The following is a 21,201-nucleotide window of genomic DNA, read 5'->3' as shown; positions in this document are numbered from 1 at the left end:
CACGTGCGCACAGCGATGACGTCATCGCTGTGCGCGCCGCTAGTCTCCACGCAAGTCAGCTGACTGGCACAGACAGGAGGAGATCGTGGTGCTACAGGGGAACGGTGAGTAATGTGTACTGATTCACTGCCCCCCCCACTGATGATGATGTGCGAGGGGCAGTGAATACAGCCGCACATGATCACTCCAGGCTGCAGTTGCCAGGGGTGATCATGTGGGCCGGCTGTTTATCCCTCGCCCATCACCCCGCCTACCTGTCAGTGCCGGCTTCAGCACTGAGAGATGATGGGCGGGAGGATGGGCGTGCATATTAAATGAGCGGGTCCACGTGGTCACGGCAGGCTGCTACAGCCTGCTCGTGCCCCCGATGACCCGCTCCACCACAGCACCCTCATTCCCGGCGGGCCTATATTCAGACCAAAAGACGCACCCCCCACTTTCCCCCAACATTTGGGGGGAAAAAAGTACGTCTTATAGTCCGAAAAATACAGTGTGAAAAATACGGTACATATATATATATACAATGGAACCTTGGTTTACGAGAGCAATCTGTTCTGGGAGTGTGCTTGTAAACCAAGTTACTCGTCTAGCAAAGCAAAATTTCCCATAGGAAATAATGGAAGTTCAGACAATTCGTTCCTCAACTTGTGCAATGTCCCCTATTGGGCCATTTCATACATGCAGAGACACGCACACACTATGCTCACCTTACCCTCCGTTCCGTCGTCCGCCTCCTGGTTCTTGTAGTCCGCAGGTACAGTATGTGTATCGGGTAACCATCTCCACGATGCAGGAGCCGTTTGCCTCTAATTGGTCAGCCCGCTGCCTTTGAAAAGCGCCGACAGCAAAAGCTCCTCCATCGTCGCGATTGCTCGTAAACTGAGTTACAAATTTACAGCAAGCTTAACTCGTACAGTGAAATACGCGCACACAAAGTCACTCGTAAACCGAGGTTCCACTATTTATATATATATATATATATATATATATACACACACACACATACTCCCCTTTCCTCATTCCCCCACTGCTCTGGTTTCTGCATTGTGTAATCTGAAGCGCTGCACCTCTTGATACATAGAGTGTGATGCAGTGATGTCATCGCACCCGCTGCACTGGAACATCAGATGGACAAGGAGAATGATGGAGGAGGGAGCATCCTCTTCCACCATTACTTCCAACTGTAAGGATGTGCATGATGCTGTTGCAGTTTAAAGTGAGATGCGGTGCTGCCCTGTGCTCTAAATGAGTGTTGCTGGTGTTGAAGAGCTACATTTCCTTGATTGATCATAAATTCAGATATGTACTGCTCTATATTGAAAGAGAAGATGCCACCATCACTCTGTGCTCTTGGTAGATGGGCAGTTTTCCAACATGACACTAATCCAAACACACATCTGTTGCACTTTTCAAGAAGAAGATGAAAGAAATTTAGTGGCCAAGTAAGTCTCCTGATGTGAACTGAAACAAAACATCTATGGGGAATTCTGAAGAGACAAATTGAACATCACTCTACATCCAGAATCCAGGCTCTAAAAGAGGTTGTTCTTAAAGAATGGAAAACAATAGCTGCAATATGTAGCCAACATGTTCATTACATGCCTAGAACACTTGGTGCTGTCCTTAAAAATCACAGAGGTCATACAAAACATAAGATGTAGTAGTTTTTGATGTGGGTTATGTTCATTTTTGCATCAACTAATTTGAATAAATCTGAAGATTTTGTAATATAATATATTATTATCCTTACTTTCATGTTATGGGTTAAGCAATTGTTCTATTGTCCTATAAAACTCAGAAAAGAAAAATAATCAAAACTATTGCGGGCGGAGCTGAAAACATTGGTGCACCTTTAGGCTATGTGCGCACTTACCGGATTTTGCCGCGGATTTTTCGCGGATTTGCTGCATGTTTCGCTGCAGAAAATGTTCATAACATCTCTGCAGTGAATCACCAGCAAATCCTATGGAGAAAAAAAATCCTGTGCGCACTGGGCGGAATTTGACAGCTGCATGTTTTGCTGCGGGAATCCCGCAGCAAAAACAAGTGCATGTCAATTCTTTTCCGCACATCGCTGTGGGATTTCACTCCATTGACTCCAATGTAATCGTGAAATCCCGCAGGGAATAACGCAGGCAGCAAATTCTGTGCGGTTCACTGCGTTTTGCTGCGTTATTCCCTGCGGTATTTTGCGGTTTACCTCCGGTAATGTACATCACTTGCTTGCGGTTTTGCAGGGAAGTGATGTCATTACAGGAAGAGGAAGCGGAGCAGAGAGTAAACACAAACACATCACAGACACAGACACATCACAGACATAGAACACAGACAAACACATAGAACACACATAGAAAGAAAACGGAAATATAGAAAAAAAAGAACGTGGGCTCCGCTGCATATTCACCTTCCAGCCGAGGTAAGCACACAGCGGCGGCCCGGTATTCTCAGGCTGGGGAGGGAGAGGGGCAGGGTTAATGTCCCCCGCCTCACTCCCCCTCCGGCAGCCGAGAATATCAGCCGCAGCTGCCCCGGCACTGTTGCATGCATTATGCGGCAGCACCGGGAGTGTCCTCGGCTCTTCCTGCCGCCGTGTAGCAGTGGCGGTCAGGGTAATATAACAAGGGGTTAATCGTGGTGGATCACCGCCATTAACCCCAGGCTTGATCATGGCAGCGTCTATGTGACAGCTGACATGATCAACCCGTAAGTAAAGTGAAAAAAAACACAGACACCGAAAAATCCTTTATTTTAAATAAAACCATCAAGCCTCGTTCACCATTTTATTAACCCCTCCCGCAACAAAACTCCGGCGTAATCCACACAGCTCCGGCATAATCCACAGCTCCGGCTCCGACGTCCTGCACTGCTGACATCCAGCCGCGACTGTCACAGACACAGGGTGAATGCAGCAGACAGCAGAGGTAATTACCGGTCATTTCCCACGGCCGGTAATGTGAACTCACTGCCGACCGTGGGAAATGCAGCGATCTGTCCTCTATCTATCCCTCTATCTATCCCTCTATCTATTCTTCTGTCTCTTTATCTATCTATCAATCTATCTATCTACTATCTCAGAATTAAATGACTTTTTTTTTTTTTTTCAATGTGCTTTATTGCATTGAATGCAATAAAGCACATCCCAACCCGCACGCGGCAAAACCGCGGCAATACCGCGAATAATACCGCGGTAAAACCGCAGCAAACCGCATGCGGTTTTTGGGTGCGGTTTCCCGCGGTTTTTTACCGCGGGTGCGGTAATCTTTGAGAGCATGCGGAATTTTCTCAAGAAAATTCCATTTCCCAGTGCGCACAGAGCCTTATAGTATGCAGCATAAGGTGCTACTTTTGGTTTAGAATGCAACAATCTGGTGACCAGTTCCATTTGAGAAGATGGTAAATCAAACTTGCCTATTGTCCCTGAATCTTTTACACTACTAATTCTGTCCAGTCTATGAAGTCAAGTTGAGAAGTGGGCTGACAAAACAAGAACTGTCCACAAATTGTAGCTGTTCTGCCTTTCCTGTGGAGCTCACTTCTCACCAGTCACCCCATCATTATCCCAGGCACGATTACTATTTAAAGCTTGATGTAGAACACAAGATTGACAATCAGCGATAGACAGAACTTCTCACTTGTCCTCCACTATAACTTGCACAGTCCGTTGGGGATGCTCAGTCAGACCATTTTCCATAAGAGATGATTATTTTTCTTTTCTGATTGAGGTATTCTACGTCCATACTTCTGCTGTAGAACATATCTCCAAACCCTAACCCAGTGGCCTGTCAGTCTATGTTAGGCCTAAAACACACGTCCTTGATAACCACGCACGTGTAATACGAGCCGTTTTTCATGTCCGTAATCCGTTTTTTGGTCCGTAAATAACGCACGTGTGGTGGCTGTGTGTCCGGCGTATGGTAACCACGTGTGCGTGTGGAATGGCCTTGTGTGCGTGTGAAACTTAACTGACGTGTGTGTGTGTGTGTGTGTGTTGTCCGTGTGAAATGTCTGTGTGTGATGTTAAATGTCGTTGATACATGCCGGCTGACAGCAGAGTCGCGCGCTGAGAATGAACTTGGGTGAACTTCACCCGACTTCATCCTCATATCGCGGCTCTGTCTGTGTCGCGTCCTGATTAGCGGTCACCCGTGAAGGACTCACCGGTGACCGCTAATCACCAGAGTGACTGAATGGAGTACCCCTCTCTCATACTCACCGTTATATTTGTTCTAGTCAAAGAACCTCTTTTTTAACATATTCAAATAAAGCTAATATTTTTAAATAAAAATTTTTTTTTTTTCTGTATTTAAAGCGAGCAGGTAAATTTCTGACATAAAACTGATTTGAGATACCTCCAAATTATTAATTCCTGAGATTTTTTTGAACCAGGGAATGTGTTTGTGTTTTTTATTTCTAATAAAGGATTTTTCAGGTGTGTGTGTTTATTTACTGTAATTTACAGATCAATCATGGAAGGAATCTCGGGGAGACGCCTGACATGATTAATCTAGGATTTAGTGGCAGCTATGGGCTGCCATTAATTCCTTATTACTCTGATTTGCCAACGCACCAGGGCAAATCGGGAAGAGCCGGGTACTGTCCCAGAACAGTCGCATCTAATGTATGCGGCCATTCTGGGCGGCTGCTGACTGATATTGTTAGGCTGGGGGGCTCCCCATAACGGGGGGCTCCCCATCCTGAGAATACCAGCCTTCAGCCGTATGGCTTTATCTGGCTGGTATTAAAATTGGGGGGACCGCACGCCGTTTTTTTCAATTATTTATTTATTTCTATACTCCATAGTGACACGCCCACCGGCTGCTGTGATTGGGTGCAGTGAGACATCTGTCACTCAGCGTGGGGGCGTGTCTCACTACAACCAATCATAGGCGCCGGTGGGCGGGGAAAGCAGGGAATACGAGATTGTTTAATGAGCGGCCGGCTTTTTCAAATTAGAAAAAGCCGCCGGAGCTGTGTGAACGCCGTGCAGCACCGCGCCGGGGATCGGGGATCGGTGAGTATGAGAGAGGGGGGGGAACTTCAGTCACTCGGGGGATTAGCGGTCACTGGTGAATCCTTCACAGGTGACCGCTAATCAGTATACGGCACACAGACAGAGCCGTGGCATGACAATGAAGTCGGGTGAAGTTCACCCGAGTTCATTCTCATCCCGCTACTCTGTCTTCCGACATGTAGTAACGACATATTGCATCACACACGGACATTTCTCACGGACAACATAATCACACATCCGTGCAGGGAACGTTTTATTTGGACTCCCATAGGCTAACATTATGTCCGTGTGTGCGTGCTCTGTCCCAAAAACGAACATGCTTTTGTGCCAAACGGAGCAAAAAACGTGGGACGCACACGAACACACGGAAGATCAAATAACACGCACGTGTGTCTTTAAACATAAAAAACCATATGTGCACGTTTGGTCGTATCTCCGGTATGTACGGAAACGGACCAAACACGCACGTTTTCAACGGATGTGTGTTGCGGGCCTTACTCATTTCAATCATCTCATTATTCTCACAAGCAGGATTACAATAAAAGGTAACATCTTTATTATAAGGCTGGAAATATATATTACGTTATTGACAGCTCAGCAAGATGCCTGCCCTTATAATTATTTACATTAATCAGAAAAAATATATATATTATATACTACCCTAAAGGGGTATCCCACGAAGAAAGTTCATTTTAATAAATAGATCTTGGAATAATAATAATTTATACAATTGTATGTGTTTTCAAAAACGTTCCAGTGCTGAGATAATCTTATAAAAGTGTCCCTTCTATGTACTGTGTAATAGCCGTGTCTGACCATACAGGGACATGGTCTCATCATACCACATCTCCTGAGCAGGGGAGGTTGTGAAAGAGTTATACAGACATTACAGCACGGAATAATAGCCGATTCTTTTTGTGAGGTAAAACTTTTTAAAAAATGTTTTGCCACAAAGAAAGAATTACTTGCAATCCCAAGCTGTAATGTTTTTACACTGACAAGCAAAAGGCTAACAATGTTTTGAATTTTTGACTTTCAAGTTCCATTTCTCCCTATTTATGATTATGGAAAAAAAAATCCTTAAACACTTTCCATTAAACGTTTAAGCGCATGAATATAATGTCATTTTTTCTGCCTTTCTATATACAGTACATCTATGACTAAGGTATTATTTTAGGATTACAGATTTGTATTATTTTAGTTCTCTATATAAATAGCAATTTTGTTTATTATATGTCTTATTTACGTAAACCCTGTGGTGGCACCAGTATGAGGTCTAACGGTGTGTGAGCATGTTCAGTATTTGCAGCAGAAAAATGCATCAAAAACACAATGTGTGCACATATCCTAAATATAGATACAGTGGGTACGGAAAGTATTCAGACCTCTTTAAATTTTTCACTCTTTGTTTCATTGCAGCCATTTGGTAAATTAAAAAAAGTTCATTTTTTTCTCATTAATGTACACTATGCACCCCATCTTGACAGAAAAAAACGACAATATAGAAATTTTTGCAAATGTATTAAACAAGAAAAACTGAGATATCACATGGTCATAAATTTTCAGACCCTTTGCTCAGACACTTATATTTAAGTCACATGCAGTCCATTTCCTTGTGATCCCCCTGAAGATGGTTCTACTCCTTCATTGGAGTCCAGCTGTGTTTAATTAAACTGATAGGACTTGATTTGGAAAGGCGCACACCTGTCTAAATAAGACCTCACAGCTCACAGTGCATGTCAGACCAAACGAGAATCATGAAGTCAAAGGAACTGCCCAAGGAGCTCAGAGACAGAATTGTGGCAAGGCACAGATCTGGCCAAGGTTACAATAGAATTTCTGCAGTACTCAATGTTCCTAAGAGCACAGTGGCCTCCATAATCCTTAAATGGAAGAAGTTTGGGATCACCAAAACTCTTCCTTGACCTGGCCGTCCAAGCCAAACTGAGCAATTGTGATAGAAGAGCCTTGGTGAGAGAGGTAAAGAAGAACCCCAAGATCACCGTGGCTGGGCTCCAGAGAAGCAGTAGGAAGATGGGAGAAAGTTCCACAGAGTTAATTAGCACTGCAGCCCTCCACCAGTTGGGCCTTTATGGCAGAGTGGCCTGACAGAAGCCTCTCCTCAGTGCAAGGCATATGAAAGCCTGCATAGAGTTTGAAGAAAAAAACACTCCTAGACTATGAGAAATAAGATTAACTGGTCTGATGAGACGAAGATAGAACTTTTTCGTGATAATCCTAAGCGGTATGTGTGGAGAACACCAGGCACTGCTCATCACCTGCCCAATACAATCCCAACCGTGAAACATGGTGGTGGCAGCATCATGCTATGGGGGGGGGGTTTCAGCTGCAGGGACACGAGCACTGGTTGCAATTGAGGGAAAGATGTATGTGGCCAAGTACACAGATGTCCTGGAAGAAAACCTCTTCCAGAGTGCTCTGGACCTCAGACTTGGCCAAAGGTTCACCTTCCAACAAGACAATGACCCTAAACACACAGCTAAAATAACAAAGGAGTGGCTTCAGAAAAACTCTGTGACCATTCTTGTTACGGGGGGCTGTCTGATAATAACCGAAAGGAGTATCAGACAGTCAGGGTCCACCGTGCAAAGACTTTGCTGCAGACTATGGCAGAGTGCGATACCTCTGTTAACTCACAGAAGGATATAATAAGAAAGTAAAGCAATTCCTCCCTTACTTGGAGGGTATGTGGAATGATCTCTGTTAATAATCACAGAGACAAAGGCAATGTGTGCGAAATGGCACCTACCTAGGTCCGCTCTTCTAGTGGTGCAAAAGAGACGAACAGCAGCGTAAGCCGCACAAAGCTCCTACCTCTGTTCGCTCCCCTAGTGTGCGAGGATACGAACAACTGCCAGACGCAGTATAAGGAACGTTACCCTAGCGGCAACGTCCACCTACGAGTACAATCACAAGGCCCAGCCAGACCATGTGCCTCAGGCACCTGCCTATGTCCGCTCCCCTAAGAGGTAAGGATACGGACAGCAGCCGAAGCTGTAAGGTATAAGAACGCTACCCTGCCGGTAGCGCTCACCTAGCATAGACAGAGGAATGCCTAGAGGAACGCGCACAGAGCGTCTACTCATATGCATGAACCAAGAGGACTGAGCACCATGCGGCGTGTGTCAGGGTCTTATATAGACTCTGTGCCTCATCCAAGATGGAGGACACCAGAGCCAATCCGCTTCCAGAACGACAGGAGTGACGTCATGCTGGCCTATCACCGAGCAAGACGTCACAAGCACATGACCAGCGACCAATCGGCATAGAAGGTGTCAGAGACATGTGACCTCGTGTCAGCGATGATGTCACCCGCACATGTGCAATGGCTCCAAGATTGGACTTAGCCTCCGGCGCTCGCACATGTGCAGTAGCAAGAAATCTGGACTTAGTCTCCAGCGCTCGCACATGTGCAGTAGCAAGAAATCTGGACTTAGTCTCCAGCGCTCGCACATGTGCAGTAGCAAGAAATCTTGACTTAGTCTCCAGCGCTCGCACATGTGCAGTAGCAAGAAATCTGGACATAGTCTCCAGTGCTCGCAGCAACCGTAACAGTACCTCCCCCTCAAGGGCCCCCCTCCCGGCGACGCAGATAATCGGCAACTAAGTCGGGAGCATGGACAGCCTCCTCAGGCTCCCAAGAGCGATGTTCCGGGCCATAGCCCTCCCAATCTATCAAGAAGAACCTGCGCCCTCTAACCATCTTAGAACCAACTATGGCTCGTACCTCATAGCTAGAGCGAGAGGAATCAGAGGCAGGAGAGTGCACTTCACGAGCGTGAGGTAAAATAGCCGGCTTTAGCAGTGAGACATGGAATTTGTCATGAATCCTAAGATGGACAGGTAACTTCAATTGATAGACTACAGGATTTACCTGTCGAAGAACCTCAACTAATAATGCTGTCAGACTCCCAGTCAATGTGAGGAGCATGAGTCCGAAGCCATGGAAGACCCAGAAGGACGTCGTCTATACCCTCAGGCAAAACAAGAAAAGAAATCTCCTCTATGTGACCCTGAGACAGGGAAAGGCGCAAGGGAACTGTCCTCAATGTAATGGAGTCAGACAACATAGTTCCATTAACAACACGGACAGGAATAGGCGCCTCTAACATGATAGAGGGAATATTGTGTCCCTTTACAAATCCTGAGGACACAAAAATCCCGTCAGCTCCGGAATCCACAAAAGCCATAATAGGCCATGTATTCTCAGATAACGAGAGCTGACCTGGGATACAACACTTAGAGGGTGCAGAAGACGTCTCTAGTAACCCCCCTCTAATGGTTACTAGGCCCGGGAGTTTCCCTGACGACTAGGACACTTGTTGGCATAGTGCCCAGCCTGACGACATACATAACATATAGGAGGACCAGACTTGCGTAGTCTGGAGAATGTATGACCTAACTCCATAGGAGTGGGAGATGTTTCAGATGCTGAGGAAGATGGTAGTGGACCCTCAACAACTGGAATAGCCCGATGCTTAGGGCGTGAGGAAGAGACCTCGAGTCTACGTTCCTTATGGCGTACATCGATCCTCGTTGCTACTGTGATCAAGTCCTCCAGAGAAGCAGGGACTTCACGAGTAGCAAGGGCATCCTTGACATAGCCAGCCAACCCTCTCCAGAAGATAGGAATCAACACCTTCTCTGGCCAATCTAGTTCTGCCACCAGAGTTCTAAAAGCAATGGCATAAGAACTAGTGGATAACGAACCCTGAGATAGATCTAACAGTCTCAGGGCCGCATCATGGGTAACCTGCGGACCCATGAATACCGCCTTAAGAGCATCAAGAAAGTCTTGATGTCTCAGAGTAACCACATCAGAGCGCTCCCATAGGGGAGTCGCCCATTCTAAGGCTTTGTCCTGAAGTAAGGAGATGATAAAGCCTACTCTGGACCTCTCCGTAGAGAAGCGAGAAGAGTTAACCTCTAGGTGTATCTGACACTGACTAATGAAACCACGACATGATCTGGCATCGCCAGAATATCTGTTTGGTAGAGCAAGTCGAGGATCATGTGCAGATGTCACCATGGTCTGAGGTTTATCCTCTATACTCTTGAGCCGTGACTCAAGTACTTGTATGTAACGGTGTAACTGCTGATATTCTGCCATAACTGCCAGACCCTTGGCTCAGTCCTAATGTTACGGGGGGCTGTCTGATAATAACCGAAAGGAGTATCAGACAGTCAGGGTCCACCGTGCAAAGACTTTGCTGCAGACTATGGCAGAGTGCGATACCTCTGTTAACTCACAGAAGGATATAATAAGAAAGTAAAGCAATTCCTCCCTTACTTGGAGGGTGTGTGGAATGATCTCTGTTAATAATCACAGAGACAAAGGCAATGTGTGCGAAATGGCACCTACCTAGGTCCGCTCTTCTAGTGGTGCAAAAGAGACGAACAGCAGCGTAAGCCGCACAAAGCTCCTACCTCTGTTCGCTCCCCTAGTGTGCGAGGATACGAACAACTGCCAGACGCAGTATAAGGAACGTTACCCTAGCGGCAACGTCCACCTACGAGTACAATCACAAGGCCCAGCCAGACCATGTGCCTCAGGCACCTGCCTATGTCCGCTCCCCTAAGAGGTAAGGATACGGACAGCAGCCGAAGCTGTAAGGTATAAGAACGCTACCCTGCCGGTAGCGCTCACCTAGCATAGACAGAGGAATGCCTAGAGGAACGCGCACAGAGCGTCTACTCATATGCATGAACCAAGAGGACTGAGCACCATGCGGCGTGTGTCAGGGTCTTATATAGACTCTGTGCCTCATCCAAGATGGAGGACACCAGAGCCAATCCGCTTCCAGAACGACAGGAGTGACGTCATGCTGGCCTATCACCGAGCAAGACGTCACAAGCACATGACCAGCGACCAATCGGCATAGAAGGTGTCAGAGACATGTGACCTCGTGTCAGCGATGATGTCACCCGCACATGTGCAATGGCTCCAAGATTGGACTTAGCCTCCGGCGCTCGCACATGTGCAGTAGCAAGAAATCTGGACTTAGTCTCCAGCGCTCGCACATGTGCAGTAGCAAGAAATCTGGACTTAGTCTCCAGCGCTCGCACATGTGCAGTAGCAAGAAATCTTGACTTAGTCTCCAGCGCTCGCACATGTGCAGTAGCAAGAAATCTGGACATAGTCTCCAGTGCTCGCAGCAACCGTAACAATTCTTGACTGGCCCAACCAGAGCCCTGACCTACACCCAATTGAGAATCTCTGCATCCTCCTCCCTCCCTCACAGCACAGAGCATCGGTCTCTTGCTTGCAGCGTTCTGCTGTGAGGGGAGGAGGGAGGAGGGAGGGGGAGCAGATGGGCTGTGACAGCGGTGAAACACCGCCCACAGCTCAGTAAGTCTGGAAGAATGCAGCCGGCTGCACGGATGTGACGTGTGCAGCACTTGATGTGACGTCACCGGAGCGGGAACAGCGGTCTGCAATAGCGCCTCTCACAGGGACTATTACCAACACAAGGTATTTGAGAGAAACATTGTTCTCAATATAATATCGAACTAGACAATAAAAAATATGAGTGAACCACCCCTTTAACTACTTAAATAAATTAACTTGATATGCACCTGTATATATCAGTAATAACTGCTCTGTAAGGTTGGGTTTACATGGCCATACTTAAACAGATTACTAAGACAGATGCTGTTCAGTGGTATCCATCACCCAATGACTTCCTCATATGAAAAAATGCTATATGTAATGTACAATTCCCTTGTACTGAATTCTTTAGCATAGAATATTTTATTTTTTTGGTTTTCTTATCTACTGTATACTGGTTAAGTATTCTCTTTCCAATAACACAGAAGTTTGAAACCGACTCTGGTTTTAGACTTGGTTCGCTTGTTAGTCACCATCAATAGTAGTCATTTTTACATTTATTTTGCAACAGAAATATTTTACACAATGATTACATAATAGATATTTTAAAAAATGTCTCCAAGTAAAGAGAAAAAGCTGGCTGCAGTATTACTAAAACACTACATTTATTTCATTCACTTGTAAAGCCCCATTAACTCCACAGCGCTTTACAGCAGTCATCATTACTGCTCCCATTGGGGCTCACAATATAAATTTCCTATCAGTATGTATTTGGAGTGTGGGAAGAAACTTGAAAAAGCCCTCACAAACACAGGAGAACATACAGACTCTTTGTCGATGTTGTCCTTGGTGGGATTTAAACCCAGGACAATAGCATTACAAAGCCAAGGTGCTAACCACTGAGCCACCCTCCAGTCCGATGCGGTTTCTTTGATATTGCCCACTACTTCAGCCATAACAGCCCATAAAAAGAGTTTTACTGAATAAATTAAAACATTAAGATATTCAAATATTTGGAATTTCTATAATCATAATATCCCGTACAGCAAGTAAGGCCCTGTAAACATTAAATTATGGCCCCTCCCTTAGTTCCATGATGGCATAAGCTCCCATTGTATAAACCAAGTGTATCTTTATGTCTCGATTTAGATTGTCCTATTGGCACAGTATTTTTTGTGGTATAGAATAATGCTGAAATATATACTATTCCATAAAAAGGGAATCTGTAAAGAATGAATACTGTTTGGTATATTTGTTTTTTATGGGTGCCATATCACACGTTATGCCTATACATCGCTTACCTGTATGCCTCAGAGCAGATGCCTTGTTGTTGAAATATCATGTTTTCTATCTTTATATTAATGAGTTCTTCCAGGCTATGGGGCGTATACTGCCTGGAAGATAGCCCTGCTGTTGCAATTCATTAGCATCGTTTTCACTGCCTAGTAGCGTCACAGTCTGCCTGTGACGTGTAGTTACTGCTCTGAAATCCTGCAGCTGCGCAGTAAATGTGCCGACATTAGCCTAAATTGTTCCACCCTCTGAAGGAAGTAGGGAGAGCACCTTTCCACAGGTCGCCAGGGATCACTGGACCGGAAGTGACAGTGACTCCTTAGCCCCTGCGCAGAACAGTTAATGAAGCCAATGCCCTTCGGCGGGCGTAACAAAACAAGCTAACATCAGGACATTTACTGCGCAGGAGCGGGATTTCAGAGTAGGAAGTACACGTCACAGGCAGACTGTGATGTCACTAGGCGGTGAAAGCGATGCTACGGAGGCAGGGCTACCTTCCGGGCAGCATACACCCCATAGCCTGGAAGAACTTATTAACATAAAGATATAAAAGATGATTTTTCAACAATTAGGCATCTGCTATGATGCATACAGGTAAGACTATTGTCAGCATGCGATTACCTATATGCCCATGTGGTCAAAGTGGTGACAAATTCCCTTTAACATTTTTAACATTTTGCCTCCTTGCCATTTTGTGTGTCACCTATTAGGGTATTTTTACAAGTGGCATTTTTGCAGCATTTCTTGGTGCATTTTTTTCTATACAAAAACACTGTGTTTTACAGTACCAGCAAAGCCACGCTGTATTTTTCTTTGCAAATTTTTTTTTTTTTTTTTTTTAAATCAGCAGCATAACAATTTTTTCAGCCTTCTTGCACCATTTTTTTACCCAGTCAAATGAATGGGGAAAAACACAAAAACGCTACAAAAATGCATGGAAAAAAACCGCTTATTGTATGCACTCTGGTTTTTAGTGCACTTAACGTGAACATACCTTAGACTTATCTTATGTGCTATATATTTAAAAATGTACATATTTTATGAAGGCTATTCACTTTATGGGACACTAGAACTTCATGGTGTTTTCAGTGGGTATAAAATACATAATCCGATAGTAAAAACAGATTAGACTAAAAGAATGTGTCTAATTTAGTAAGTGATACATTCCCTTTAAGCTGACCATCTGATAAAATCTATTGAACAAAGGCCAATGTGTGCACTAAATACCTTCATTTTATATTTATTCTATACAGCAGAAAAGCAGTCTGATCTTCATATATTAAATGTTCGCGTATCTCATTGCAAAGGAGTTGGTTTGTGTATAATGCAGTCACAGCAGCTTACTTCACACTTCGTTGTTTTAGGAATTGCTGTTCAATAAATTGCATCGGTTAGTTAGAAAACATGAAAATAAGCAACTCTGCAATTGACTTGCTTTTTCTATTTGCTGTTATTTTCCTAAAATGAGAGATTTAACTTTCATAGTATACAGATGGTTTCCATAAAATGTCGCCATGGTGCCTGCTCAGGCCCTGCTACATACTGTAGCACTTACATCACAGGAGAGGGGTGAATTCCTAAAAAAATCAATCATCCCATTGATTTTTATACAGCAGTTCCTCCTCCTGCTCTGCTCCTGACAAGCTACTGTTATAAATCTTGCAAAATCACCATGACCTACTTACTATTGGCTGCTCCAAGGGGAGGCCTGCTAATCAGGGCTCTCTGAGCTTTCTACATGTTCAAAGGCTGTTATCTCTTTATGTAAATACCGTGATAATAGTGTAGGCTCAGAATATCAGTGATGTGTGAATGTGGTATAGCAGAACTTATGCTGTGCTTTATCGTTCCCCTAATTCTACAGTTCTACTATTCACCAGAAGTGTCACTCAAGGAGAAGTACCCGCCCACCAGAAACAAGGAAGTAAGGAGACTGTAAGTAGCCTGCACAGCTCTGAGCTGCTCAGAGACAACTGAAGAATGCCCCTTTCAAGTCTGCTTAACAATCTGTAGTAGGGCCCTACTGACCCTTTCCTGATAGCACATGCAGATGTTGTCATTTCTAATATTACACACATACCCTGATACAGTAAGATATCTTAATACAAAAAGGTGTAACTTTCATGACATGATGTAATAAGTTCTTTGTGTTTTAAGATAAAAAATGCTGCATCTTTATTTTATGATTGGGCATTTGCCCAATCCATTGTTCTTTAGATAGATATGCTACATGGGCTATTTCAGCAGCTTATTTTCCTCTTCACATTGAAATATACAGGCAATTAAGCATGTTCTATTGGTAAGTATTATTATATGGTCTATTTATGGTTTTGTGATACCTGCGCGCATAAGTACAGACACACAAACACACACACACGCTCACGCACACACACACACACACGCACACACACACACACACACACACACTCTTTTACCTTAGTGGTATCACTGTTTACTTATACTTTCCATGTGTAAGTAACAAAATTTAAAGGATATCAATAGCAAATTCTTGCTCAGGCAATAAAATGACTAGAATTGCCTTAGTTCCACCCATACTCATCAAAATATTGCAAGCAAAGGAACACTGAATGCAACTATGAGCAGGAGCATAATGGTCGCAGACAGTGAGAGGAGAGGAGCCGCCGACGCCAGTGCTTATTTCAGCTGCATCAGAGTCCAAAGTCGCCCATTCAGCTGAGATGCATTGAGGTGTAGAGATCCTCCATGCAAATAGCAAGCACACCGATGTCAGCTGCCATCCTCTGCAGCTGCTACAGAAGAGGAGTGGGAGTCATGGGAGTGGGGGGGAGAAGAATGTTTTTATTTCATGGATTAGAGAACAGTGGCAGAAAGGGGGACATGTATATACCATGATGGGGGACATATATACCAGGAAGGGGACATATATACCAGGAAGGAGTCCAGGATGCAAGATATATATACCAGGAAGGGGCCCAGGATGGGGGACATAGTACAAGCATGGCGGACATATATACCAGGAAGGAGCCCTCTATGATGGACATATATACTATGAAGGAGCCAGGATGAGGGTTATATATACCAGCATGGGGACATATATACCAGGAAGGGGTCCAGGATGCGAGACATATATACCAGGAAAGGGCCCAGGATGGGAGACATAAATAAGGAGCCCTGTATGGGGAGCATATATACCAGGAAGGGGCCCAGGATGGGGACATATATACCAGGATGAGGGACATATATACCAGGAAGGGGCCCAAGATGTAGGAGATATTTAACAGGAAAGGGCCCAGGATGGGGGACATATATACTAAGCAGGGCTCAGGATAAGGCACATAGATACATGATGGGGAACATATATACCAGAAAGGGGTCAAGGGTCAAGGATGGGGGACATATATACCTGGAAGGGGCCCAGGATGGTGGACATATATACCAGGATGGAGCTAATGATGTGGGAAAAATATTCATGGAAGGAACCCAAGAAGAGGTAGATATATACCGCAAAGTGGCTCAGGATGGGGGATATTATACCAGGAAGGGGCCCAGAAAGGGGGGGCATATACACCTGGAAAGCTGCCCAGGATAGTGGACATATATACTGTGAAGGAGAAAAGGATGGGGGGTGTATATACCTGGAAGGAGCTCAGAATGGGATGCATTTATACCGTAAAGTGTCCCAGGATGGGGTATGTTAGTGCCGGATGCGAGACATTACAACATAATGAGCGGGGCAACAAGTATTTCTTTATAGAATTTAGAAGGCTGCAAGGGGCCATACATCTGACCAATATGTAGGGGGAGAGCAGTTCCAAATCTAGCACCAGGCCCATCATACTATAGTTACGCCACTGACCATAGGGCAGTGTTTCCATTTACAGTTTCTGATGTTCCTAATAATCTGTTCAGGGTCTCAGTGAAATCATTTTACAGCATAATTTAGATTCCAAACTTTGTTCATATGCTAATAAATATTTGAAACAGTCTAAAATAGATTCAAGTGCTTTCAAACACAAATGACAACAATAATGCTGGCCTGACCGCTACACTAAGATTCTTTGATGTAGCAATAAATGGAAAGGTTCGCAAAGAGTTGGAAAATGGTCCAAGGGCTCCTCATGGTGGAAAAGGGAAATGGCAGAGAAGTCAGTGTGTTTCAGGGATGGTAACATTATAGATAAGCATTAGCTGTAGACGTGAACTTCATCTATTGTTTCCAAAAATCTTCAGCACTGTCACCCAATCACTGGTCATCAGCTTGTACCTGGTGGCTAGGATGAATCCAACACTCAAAGGGCCATCCTCGTCAGTAACACCTACTGGAAACCCTGCTCTCACCCCTGAACAAGTGCACATTTCAGCTTTAAGAAGCATTTTAACTTTTTTCACATATGCATCATGGCTTCCATTTACAGATTTGTGATCTGACATCGGAGGGACCCACTTCTACCTTGAAAGCAGGAAGAATTGTGCATTACAGGGGTGGACATATCATTGGTGCAACCTCTGTGACCATACAGAGACCCAAGAGGAAAGGGGGCCCATTGCCACCTCCAAAGTAGGACGAATTGGGCATCACAGAGGAGGACATATCATTAGTGCAACCTGTGCAGCCGCACAGGTGCCCAAAAGTCAAGGGGCCCATTGCCACCTCCAAAGTAGGAGGAATTGTGCATTAAAGAGGAGGACATATCATTGGAGCAACCTGTGAGGCCACACAGGTGCCCAAAAGGTAGGGGGTCCATTACCACCTACAAAGCAGGAAGAATTGTGCATTACAGTGAAGGACATATCATTGGTGCAACTGGGCCAAGAGGTAAGGGGGCCCATTGCCTCCTCCAAAGTAAGAAAAATTGAGCATTACAGGAGTAGACATATCATTGGTGCAACCTGTGGGGCCACACAAGGGCCCAAAAGGTAGGTGGCCCATTACCACCTCAAAAGCAGGAGAAATTGAGCATTGTAGCGGTGGACATATCATTGGTGCAACCTGTGAGGCTGCACAAGGGCCCAAAAAGTCACGGGGCCCATTACTTTGTCCAAAGCAGGAAGCATTGTTCATATGACTAGCTACAGAAGTACAGAGGGCCTATATACACAGGGGCCCTCTTCTCTTGGTGTCTGCCCCTGATATGACAGATTTCAACAGGGCTGGAAGACTTTCATCAGAGATTAAAATCAAATTATGGAAAATCATTTTACATCTTCGATAAATTAGAATAAAAATGGGGTGTGGAAGTGGTAAAAAAAAATCTGCTGAGACAGCGTCCATCATCTAAGAGCTTGCCATGGATGTGTGGGGCAAGGCCGTTAAGTTGCAGTTACGCATCAGGTTTAGATTTTCTGTATTTCTTATACAATCTGCGGATCAGAGCGCAGCACAGCAGGTGTCTGGGCCATTTATCATATGAGATAAGACATCACCTTTCACAGAGTTTTATAGTGTGAACGTGCACCAAAACCTAACGATCAGTGTGCTCTATTCTACTAATCAAACATCAGTCATATATGGAGAGATCTACACCCTCAGAAATAAGGAATACCTGCAGTGTGATTATTACAAACGATCGTCTGCACCAATTGCAGAGTGCACTGGTCGTCCCCCGGCTGCTGCAGTGTTCCCACCTATGCTGAGCGATGCATCTCCTATAGACTTGTACAGAGCCCTGCAGCCAATCAGGCAAGTTACTGCTGATCAGCAAAGTCACCCCTAGACTTGGAAGTGAGGGCGGCAGCGGCCACATGCAGCAGCCTCAGGGACCCTCCTAACAAGGGGTGACACAATCCTCTGCTTTTAGCCTGCAGAGACAAGCAGCCAGAAAAGCCATGTGTGCACATTGCCAGCACCATGGACAGCTCCTCACCCCATGCCAGGACATTGACAGCACTATGGACAGCTCCTCACCCCATGCCAGGACATTGACAGCACTATGGACAGCTCCTCACCCCATGCCAGGACATTGACAGCACTATGGACAGCTCCTCACCCCATGCCAAAACGCTGGTAACACCATGGACAGCTCCTCACCCCATGCCAAGACATTGGTAACACCATGGACAGCTCATCATTCCATGCCAAGACATTGGTAACACCATGGACAGCTCCTCACCCCATGCCAAGACATTGGTAACACCATGGACAGGTCCTTAGCCGATACCAGGACACTGACAGCACCATGGACAGCTCCTCAGCTGATGCCAGGACACTGGTAGCACCATGGACAGCTCCTCAGCTGATGCCAGGACACTGGTAGCACCATGGACAGCTCCCCATCCCATGCCAAAACATTGGTAGCACCATGGACAGTTCCCCATCCCATGCCAAAACATTGGTAGCACCATGGACAGCTCCCCATCCCATGCCAAAACATTGGTAGCACCATGGACAGCTCCCCATCCCATGCCAAAACATTGGTAGCACCATGGACAGTTCCCCATCCCATGCCAAGACATTGGTAGCACCATGGACAGCTCCTCAGCTGATGCCAGGACATTGGCAGCACCAAGCACCATGGACAGTTCCCCAGCCCATGCCAGGACATTGGCAGCACCATAGACAGCTTCCCAGCCGATGCCACGACATTGGCAGCAGCATGGACAGCTCCCCAGCCGATGCCAGGACATCGGCAGCACCATAGACAACTCCCCAGCCAATGCCAGGACATTGGCTGCACCATGGACAGCTCTCCTGCCCATGTCAGGACATTGGCAGCACCATGGATACATCCGCAGCCCATGCCAGGACATTGGCAGCACCATGGACAGCACCCCAGCCCATGCCAGGACATTGGTAGCACCATGGACAGCTTCTCAGCACATTGGCAGCACCATAGACAGCCCCCCAGCCCATGCCAGCACATTGGCAGCACCATAGACAGCCCCCCAGCCCATGCCAGCACATTGGCAGCACCATAGACAGCTCCCCAGCCCATGCCAGGAGACGCCGCAGCAAACCTCTTTCTCCACACGTCGCATACCGCATAAGTTTGTCGCGCTGCGGCTCTTTCTTCCCCGGGGGCTGCAGTGCCCACTAGGCGGGGGCATCCCCTGCATGAAGTTCCCGGTGACGCGGGCACCCTGCGTCCTCACCAGCTGTATTCTGCACTAGTGGAGGAGCGTTCATTGGACGGATGGGGGAAGGGCAGGTGGAGCGCTGATGCTGCAGAATCCGTGCACAGCAAAAACTACGAGTCTAGTAGATCTGTCAGGGGAGGGCTGGCCGCAGAGCCCACACACCCAGCTCTGCAGCATAGAGCCACTGGCCAGGGGCTACCCACACAGCATGCCCTCTGCTGACTGGCACAGTCCCGGGTTACCTGCTCGTGGAGGTGCCGCTCCTGCTGCCCTGCGCTCGCCCGGGTATCTGCAACTCTGTCTGCAGTAGTACAGAGACACGCGTGCTCCTTCCCTGTCCCCTCCCTCTCTTTTCTTCTCCTAATTCTTATTCCTGCCACGTCCTCCTGCATCCGAGTCCGGATTGGTCAGTCTCGGCCCCCCAATATGCAAAACTCATGGTCCCATTGGGACCATCAATGACCCAGATGGCAACAGCAGAAAATCATTCAGACTGAGGCTTTTTCTCTCCAGTACTGATTGCTCAGAGGAGATCCCTGCAATAAAAGCAGCATATTGAGTTACATGATCCAGAGCGGTGTAGTCCTAATATCCCAGGACGGCGCCAACATGGGCCGACTAAATCCCATATATACAATGCCAACGTTCTGCGACTCCACTGGCCACTAGTTCTAATGCCACGGATCCCACCGAGGGCCAACACCAGCACTGGATAGATAGCACCGAAAGAAGTGCCAGCACCAGCAGTGGATTTAAAGGGAATCTGTCACCAGGTTTTTGCTACCTGATCTGAGCTCAGCATACTGTAGAGACAGAGACCCTGATTCCAGCAATGGGTCACATACTGGGCTGCTTGCTGTAGTCTTTATAAAGTCATTGTTTTATCAACAAGCGATTATGACTAAAGAACAAAAAAACTGCCGCCATGTAGTCCTCCATATTCATGACTCGTCCTTCGCCTATAAAAAAAGTGATTTTCACAAAACTGCAGCAAGCAGCTCATAAGTGATATATTGCTGGAATCAGGGTCTCTGTTTCTACAGTATGGTACCCTCAGATGAAGTAGAAAAGAAGGGCGATTAGTGATGAGCAAAAATAGTCAGCACGTTTTGTTATTCACATGAATATTAAGTTATTAGTGATATGCATTACTCGTCGAGTATTTTGGTATTCGACTCGAGATTCGAGACCCCTCCCAGCATGTTTGGTGCCGATTTTCAGCCACTTAAGATGCTGGGATTGTCATCTTATTACAGTAATGCCTAGCCATCTATGCTACCGGCAATTCTATGATTGGGAGGCACAGTGAAAAAAAAATAAAAATGCCTAAGATTCCCCACAGCTGTCACACTACTTCCGGGTCAGCTCATTAGATCTCATACATATGCACTGCTTCCCCCGCCCACTCTCTATGCCAGCATCTGTGATGGACTGCAGTCAGACTGTCTGGGTCCCCTAAAGGAGAGTAAAAATAAAAACATTGTTGCAGGGA

At 46.0% G+C, this 21,201-nt stretch overlaps 1 protein-coding gene across 2 annotated transcripts in view; it reads right to left on the bottom strand.

The window, feature by feature from the left end:
* Positions 1-20,061, bottom strand: part of SYT2 (synaptotagmin 2) — a 223,495-nt gene extending 203,434 nt beyond the window's left edge. The window contains exon 1 of one of the 2 annotated variants that reach the window (XM_075335816.1): positions 19,952-20,061. The gene's annotated coding sequence lies outside the window, so the exon portion shown is untranslated. Of the gene's footprint in view, positions 1-19,612; positions 19,749-19,951 lie in introns of those variants that run through there. The other variant, XM_075335817.1, reaches the window with a different exon arrangement.
* Positions 20,062-21,201: the final 1,140 nt, after the last annotated feature.

Source organism: Anomaloglossus baeobatrachus, chromosome 2, assembly GCF_048569485.1.
Source record: "Anomaloglossus baeobatrachus isolate aAnoBae1 chromosome 2, aAnoBae1.hap1, whole genome shotgun sequence".
In the NCBI taxonomy this organism is placed as follows: Eukaryota; Metazoa; Chordata; class Amphibia; order Anura; family Aromobatidae; genus Anomaloglossus; species Anomaloglossus baeobatrachus.
This window is presented reverse-complemented; position numbering and strand designations above follow the sequence as displayed.